Below are 9,114 nucleotides of genomic sequence, written 5' to 3'. Positions count from 1 at the left end.
TCGAAAATGGATGCAATCAAGCTGATATTTGCAGGGAATATAAACTATCGAAATCTGCAGTTTGCAACATATGGTAAAGAAGGCAATTAATAATTTCTGCTCATGAAAAAAATTTAGATGGCAGAAAAAATTTGAGAAAAGCAGATCACAAGGATGTTAAAGAGGCATCACTAAAGTGGTTCACCAATCGAAGAAGCCGCAATCTTCCAGTATCTGGACAAATGTCGATGAATTTGCTAAGTGATTTTATACTACTTTATGTGTTCGAATGGAAGGTTAGACAGGTTTAAAAAGAGGAATAACAGAAATTCAGAAAAAATTATATGAGTGTCGGGAAGTGTTTCCATATTTGATGTTGAGGATTGCTCATCAGCTAAAGATTACTAATTTTATTTTGTACGCAAGACGAAGAGTATTGAAAAATAACACATTTTTTGCTACTACATAATATTTTTCAGTCATTTATTTGAATAATGTGTAATAAAAGGAAGCCGTTTGGGAACCATTATAGTTAAATTATCTGTGTAACGGAGGTAGTGAACTCCCGGTTACAGTGAACCAAAATTTCGGTCCCTTGAAGGTTCACTATAGCGGGGTTCGACTGATATATTTTACTCTTTGCTTATTTCGCCTTATCTCGAAAACTTTTTAAGCGAAATGAAAACGTTTTGCTATCATAAATTCGATTATCCAAAGATAATTGCAAGCAAATAACAACTTTTAGTAAATATTTATTTAATTTTAATGATAGTCAAAAAAATTGAATTGTATAGTATTTAATTTTTTACACCATTTTAAAATATGTAATTTTATATGGCAATACAAACGAAATACGGCACATGGCACTTCAAATGAAATCAATTGAATGGTTCATGAGAAATCGATCTTAAAATAAGAATGGAAGCTTAAAAATAAGACTTTTTTCAAAATTTAATTTTACCATCCATTACTCTGGGTTCCTCTAACCCCTTTATATTAGGGCTGTAAACTCCGAATCCGTCAACAAAATAAATATATGTTTATTCTGAGAATATATATTTTTGTCTATAGGTTCATAACTTAAAATATCATCAGCACTTGCTAATTTGAGTCCCAGAGAGTGGAGATCCGATCATTAAGTCAAAAATTATTGATTGTGATCTGTAGGGAAGAGAGGGGTCAATTGTAACAGGGTACGATTATTACAGAGTAAAAATTTCGAGTGTCGGTTTCTAGATTTGGTTCCTAGGTGGCGCACAAGGTGTATTTAATAAATCTACATATACACCCCTGCTGGCAACCATTTTTATGCATTTTTGAAAGAGTTACATCACAAAATATATTTTCACGCTATGTAAGTACTTTTTTCGGTATTAGAATATTATATTGTAACAAAGTAATTTTGTTTAATCAAATAAAAATTATTAACCGAATATGTAAGTGGACACCTTAATTAACAGTTCAAAAAAAAAGATTAGTTTTGTTAATTAACTGGCATTGTTTTTAACAAATGAGGCTGAAATGGCGTCTTAGGGACGATTGTAACAATAAGTAAAGGAACGATTGTAACAGCTGAAAATAAATAATCTTATGTTTACAAACCATTACTTAACTCTTTAAGAACCACCACTAGTTTCCTATATCATTTATATTATGTTACATGTGCATTATTTTATTTGTCACCTTTCATAGCATAAATTAAAATTTTTCACCCCTTAAAGTTAAAAGCTTAACCCTTTAGGTCTCTGCTCATTATTATTTTTACTCCTAAAATATCACTACTATTTTTATCAATAGAAAAATATAACACAACTATGATAATATGTATAATTTACAATGTTTTAATCGAATTTATGAACTGTTACAATTGACCCCGTAAGTAGGGACAATTGTAACAAGTGCACGACTGTCAAAAATTGTGAATAACTAATATAATAACATTTAAAATAAGGTTTTCATTTTTTTTCTAGTAGAGGATAGTCTACTTTACTCGTCTGTCAATTAATACTAATAATAGATTGGATTTTTTGTTAGTTAAAAGTAGTTAAGTAAAAAATGTTACAATTGACCCCACTCTCCCCTACTATATTTTGCATTTCCCGATGCTTTTTAGCAGACTTTATGTCTGGAAAAAGCTTTTCCATGAATCTACTCTTTAACACAATCTTTATTATGAGTCATATTATTTATTGCATAGAATTTATTTTATTAATAATGCTTGTTTACATTTTAAGCATAAAATGGGAGTATGTTTCGGGCATTCTATGTCATCTTTCCAACTACAAAGTAATTTGCTGTTTTTATTATTGGTTTTATTACTTGATATTTTTAAAATTTTTATTTAAGTGTTATGAACATTTGAAAAGCAAATAACAACTTTTAAATAAGTGGTTTTCAGAATTGAAAGGATTCATTGCAACTTTATAAAATATCAAATATATTTGAAAAGTAGTATCGTTTAAGCAACCTTAAATAAATCATATGCTGTATTAAATCTGATAATTGGATACTATTCAAGAAATCTTTTGTTTTACTATACTAAAGGAAAACGTTTATTATAATCAAATATTGATTGCATATATGTATATCTATAAACTGAACTATTCTTTGTAAAGTTAAATCTACAATGAAACAAGCAAAAACATGCTTTAAAATAAGAATTAAGGGGGGAAACATGTTATTTATGAAGTATATCTTGAATAAAATAAAATAAAATTAAAATCATAAGTAAGAAGACTATAAAATCAAAGTGAATAGTTTTTAAGTTATGCACAATTATTTCTTCTATGTGGAACTATAAATCTGGCTATATTTTATAGTTTCCGTTAGCAACAGAAGGCAGATATTTTGATTTAATGGTGACCATTCAGTAGTTGAAAGAAACCGATAAAGGCAACGATAAGTGTCTAATATTATCATATTTAATTTATCACAAACTTCATAAAAACTTGTTAATGTCTATTTTTATAACCACATGTTTGTTCCGTTTTTTAATTTGTCATTTTTAACTCCAGAAGTGAAGCTATTGTCTCTAACCATGTGATTTAAATCAAATTCAATTGGATACCTTCAAGCGACGTCATGCGTGTAAGTCGAACTTGATTGGCTTCTGAATCAACAAATGCCATGATATACCTGTGATGACATCACTTGCAGGCATCCAATCCTGATATTTTAAAGGAAATGTGATTTTTATTAAATATATCCCAACATGTCTCATAACAACCCAATTTAAACGAACATTCATCTAATAATTAAATAAGTAACATTGTAGGATCATTGTTTACATAGCTATTGTTGCTAATTTTATGCATTATTGTAAATAAAATCCTAACCATTTTTAATGCTTAAGTTCCTCTCTCCTATACACACACAAAAAAGTTAAACATTGTCCCATTCACTAATTTTATAAAATGCGTAACTAGAAACATATGATTTTGCCATAACTTTTATTCCTTAAAAAAGTATTTATTTGAGGTTATGATTGGACTTTTCTTCAAAACCGTTTATTTTTGTTATCATATAGCAGTATCGATTGTTAAGTCAACCACAAAATTTACAAGAATACACGAAGGAATAGTAAAAGATTAATGAGGCTCGAGTTCCACGAATAAAATTTGTATGTGAACCGATAAGGAATTAATTATACAGAAAAGATTAGTGAGAAAAAGGTTGCACGCATCGTTACAATAGCCCGGCCTTAATATCAACAACAAGAAGTTATAACTATTGTTTTTATTTTATAGTTCAAACGTAGCTAAAATTGCGTAAGGATTTTTTTTAAATTTTTTCAACCATTTCATGAAAAAAAAAATTCATTTTACCTGATTGCTTATTATTGTTATAAACTCGTATTAATTATGAGCAAAAACGTGATTTATCTCAACACTATTTATCAATATAGAAAATAGAAGTAATCGATATTAAGACACACCATGACCAGACTTCAATAATTGTTATTGGAGCCGTGATGGCTCAGGAGAAAGAGCGTTCGCCTCCCAATGTGACGAACCGGGTTCGAATCCCAGTCGATACGAATTCCTCATCCGGCTCGCACAGACCACAGCGCTGACGTGAAATATCCTCAGTGGTAGACGGATCATGGGTTAGAGTCCCCTTGCCGTCAGGCTAACCGTGGGAGGTTCTCGTGGTCTTCCTCTCCATGTAACAAAATACTGGTTAGCTCCATCATAAAGTCCTCCACGAAGGCAAATTTCTCCCAATGCTCGATCCAGGAGCTCCCTTGTCTTCTGGATAGGATTCAAAATTACAAGGCTACGGAGCTGAAGATTAGTAATCGTAAGCCCATAAAATTGGGTCAGCTGTTTGACGACGGTTATAAAATAAAATACATAGATAGATTAAAATCATCGCATTACTTCTAGTGTAAAGAACTTAAACTATGGCCTTATCATTTTCCTGGGCGTCTGAGCTGCGAAAAAAAGCATTGAACGAAATACAATTCATGCAAAATCATGAGGGTTTTAGCAGACATTCAGTTCAAAGTGCTGATTTTGAATTCCGATTGAAAGTCGATTTCTGTTTCAAAGTTTTTCCCATTTGTGGCTTTCAGTTATGTTTTACTTCAGTTATTTGTTTAGGAGAGAAAAAATTGGTAGCACGAGGGGTTCATTTCAAGGATTTATTTTACAGAAACAAAAGAACATACCATTTTATAATAATTTCATTTCAATTTTAAATTTCATTGTCTACTACTTTATGATAGTAATAATATAAACGGATCTGAAGTCACATTAGTTTTCAAACATAAAGTGGCAAGTAACTGAAATAAATATCTACTTGGTATATGTACTACCACTTCTTTCAGATAGTAACTTTTCATATATAAACCTTGCGCCCAGGCATGCACATTAAAATATTCCGGCTCAAATTACGGTACCGCCAGTTTTGGTGTACCATAAAATCCATTTTCGTTGTAAAATATTGAACCGTAATTTTTACTATAATATTTATTTAATTCGGGTGATTCAGTGATTTGACGGTAATTATTACGATAAAAAGTAAGCTGCATCAGATTTTTTGCTCCAGTGAAAATAGATTTTATGTTTAAAAATATCGCCAACCTGAGTTTTACCGCAATTTGACCGGGAATTTTTTACAATGTGTGATTTTGCAAAGTAGTTCAGTGAATAAATAGAATATTTATTATAAAAGTTTTGTATATTTTGTATGCTTTTTAATACAAAATTGGTATATTTGGTTTAGGTCATTAGTATCTCTTATGTATAATTAGCATGATAGTATATCTTTATAACGTTTAATGCATCTGTGCAAGTTTCTGCGACAATAATTTTGTTACACAATTCAAGAAATACTACGAAACAAAAGTTCTTCGAACTGAAATCACGCTGTGAAATTTAACTTAGCTATTTTTCCGTAAGCAAAGAAATATTTATTTTTAAATACGAAGCACAATTGTGCTTAACTTATTTTTTTAATAGTCTCATTCCCTCTATCTACTAATAACAAAATATTAAGAGGCATTTTTGCAGCGGAACAAATTTTCTTTTATGAATACTTTTTCTTATAACATTCACAATGATAAAAAAATTTAATTACATGAAAAATATTCTAGTTATTTCCAGTGACATAATGACAAGAAAATTTATGTTCCTTAATGTGTCAGTATTCATATTTTTTCATTGAAGTTAAAAATCAACCGCTAAATAATATTGAATAGATAGTTGTTATATATTTAATAAAAAATATGAAGGAAGATTATGTAAACAAAAATGCGCAATTTTACAGTGTTGGTAATAGTTTTGCGGTATTGTTTCAAGTATTTTTATAAACTGAATCAAATAAAGTCTAACACGAGTCAAAAGGTCAAATAGTTCAAAATTTTGCAATAATTTAGAAGTAAAAACATGCTATTTTTTACTTATACTTATTTAAGAAGTGCTAATGCATAAGTTTGGTATTTTTCGTGTGTATTTTTTATCTTTAATTGAATGAGATGAAAGTTCTATCAATAGAAAAAAATAGTTTAAAAATAGTTTGAAATTTTGTTCATGCAAAGTACAATTCAAAGAGAATGCATTTCATTCAAATTAAAAGCCATAATTTAGAATTAATAGACTTATTAACTCATGCTTAATCACATTCAATTAAGCGAAAAAGCTACATTGGAAACAGTATTCCACATGTCTAAATAATGTCAGAGGTGCTCAAAATGTTAAAAAAATCGCACTTTTTGTATTGAAACATTTCTTAACTATGTATTGCACCAATTCAGGCTTGGTTTCATTTGATTCCGCGTAAAAAAACATGAAAATTTACTTCTCCCAATAGCTATGAGCTGCATAAATAAGTACAAGTCAAAACCTGTACAATTTTCACAAAACATTTTTTAAGCTTTTAAATTTTTAACCATACTTACTCTTGTTTGGTGTAATTTGATTCGTTGTTCAGAATATTAGGCAAAATACTTCTCTTGTCTAGAGTGAAGTATCAAATGCTTAAAATAAGAGTATATTACATAATATTACAGTTCGTGTAATTTTATAGCTTGATTATTCCTGATTGATTTCATTTCTTTCAGCGTAATAAACTACGCCAGGAAAAATACCTAACTTGTCTAAATAACAATATATAAGTTTCTACCCCTTATTCCCATTCTCCCCAAAATAGGCTGAAGCGGGAGAATAGGCAGGTTTTTACCACTTATTAAAAGAGTATTTAACAAGTTGATGCAGAGTGAAGCTTTTTTTTTTGGAATCTATTTATAACCCATTTTTACTGTCCTTTAACAAAAACTTTCCTTGTGTTGCTCGTGGCATGCACAGTAAAAAATTCTGAATCAAATTACGATATAAAGTAACGGCATTTTGGGTACATCATCGCAAAATCCATGATACAATAAAATCCTTTTTAAATCCAGTAAAATATTACGCCATAAATTTTATTGCAATATTTGTATAATTAGAGTGATACAGGGAAAAAATTAACTCGAAATTGTAAAAATGACTGTATATTAGATTTTTTGTTCTATAACGTGTTGCGGTAAGAACGGTAAAAAAGTATTGGCACCATTACTGCCAATACTTTTTGCCTTAATTTGATCCGGTACTTTTCACAGTGTTGTTTACTTGTTAATACTATCCATGAGATTTATGCTTTCGATCGATTAAATCGATTTGATTTAAAGAAATAAAAAATCCTTTTTTAATATATTTCTGAAACTAAAAAATATATACATTATGCATTTATGTATTTCAATATGTTTATGTATATGTATTTCAATATGTTTATGTATATGTATTTCAATATGTTTATGTATATGTATTTCAATATGTTTATGTATATGTATTTCAATATATATATATGTATTTCAATATGCATATGTTGTTCAAAATATGTATTAGTATTTCAAAAATATCACGTTGTTTATATGCTTGTTATTTCAACTGAAACTGCAAACCTAACAAACACAAAACATAGTTTCCCCAAAGTAACTATTTAAAGAGAGCTTTTGCATGAAATATTTTCCGAAAAAAAGTCCTCTCAAGTTTCTCAGCTTTTCTGAATTTTCTTTGCTCTAAATTCAATCTCTCTTTACATTCAGTAGTGTTGATGTTTGTAATTGTCCAAAAGAAATTCTTTTTCAAAAAATAAAAACATCCGACTAGTATAGTTACATGGAATATTCTTGTGTCAATTTTTCTTCGAAGTCTTACATTTTTATGTCAAAACTGAATCTTATAACTAACTTTTAAACCTTTTTCAGGAATCCATAAGATTGAATAATATGAAATTTTTAACAATACGTTTCAGTGTGATATAATTTTCTGAAAAAAAAATAAGTGATATAGTTCAATAGTGATATAATTTTCTGAAAAAAAATAAACACAAATACAATTTAATTAAAAATGAATCGAACAAGTTAGAAGCAAATAAAAATTGTCCAATTGAAAGGTGACAAACGTGATTGCGCCAGAAATACACTGGCTGTAGGTGTGTTACCTTTCAGGATAAATTCTAATTAAGATGAGAGAAGTGAGACTGAGTATAACTGCTCATAAAGTTCATATGAGAGCATTTAAAGTGACTGTAAAATCTAACTGAGATTAATGCGTTCCTAACAGAATAATAAAACACGTAATAACATAACTCATAAAATTCATTCCGTAGGCGTAGGTATATATTTATATGAACCTAAATAAATAAGCTTCCTAAAATTAATCATAAATAATCAAAAATCATTTACAAATTTCATGTTACAAATACTTTCATATTCCAAATTTCCAATCTCGTTTTTCGGAGATTTTGGAAGATTTTAAAACTATTCACATATTCATTCTAATGTCATATTGATTACAAACACATCTTCTTATTTCAAATTAAGTCAATTCTTTTTCGGCGTTACTAAGAAAAGTATGTCTAGTCAAATAAAGAACAACAAGAAAAGTATGTTCAGTCAAATAAAGAACAACTTATTCTTTAATTTAATACTGTCTAATATATTGACAAATACTTTAATTTTTTTTTATTTAAAATTTAATCATTATTCAATAAAAAAAATATTTATTTGAAATTGCAGATAATGTCATTCATTTCTGGAAGATATTAGTTTTAAAAGATATGCAAAATTATAAGAGTAGAGAACTTTGTCATCTGTGCTTAACTATTCATTAACTTGCTGATACATTCTTTCTACCTTCAGAATGTTCTTTTGTGTAATGTAAGTAAAAATTAAGCCCTAAAATCCAATCAAAACTGAAAAAAGCTTCATTAATCCTTAACATGCTTGGCTCATGTATTTTTCTTGTATTCAAACAAATGCCATTCTACATTATATAGTCATTCTTTTTGCGTTCATAAACTTTGTTAAAAAAAAACTATAATTACACACTTAAATTATATTAGAATATTGTAGTAAATTTCTCTTTAAAACATGAAACTTTTCGTTTATTCATATTTCTTTAAAATTTGAGAAATGACATGAACTTTAAAAAATTCCCAGATCAAAATCGTAAAATCCATTTTTACGAGAACATGTTACGGAGCAAAAAAACTTATATACCGTAATTTTTTAAACAAATAATTAATGTAAAATCCCTGAATTACTGAAATTTAATAAATATTATCGCAGAAATTTTGATATAATATTTTACG

This window comes from Parasteatoda tepidariorum, chromosome 6 (assembly GCF_982258835.1).
Source record: "Parasteatoda tepidariorum strain Cologne lab strain chromosome 6, Ptep-v5.0, whole genome shotgun sequence".
Taxonomy (NCBI): Eukaryota; Metazoa; Arthropoda; class Arachnida; order Araneae; family Theridiidae; genus Parasteatoda; species Parasteatoda tepidariorum.
Note: the sequence above shows the minus strand (reverse complement) of the source record.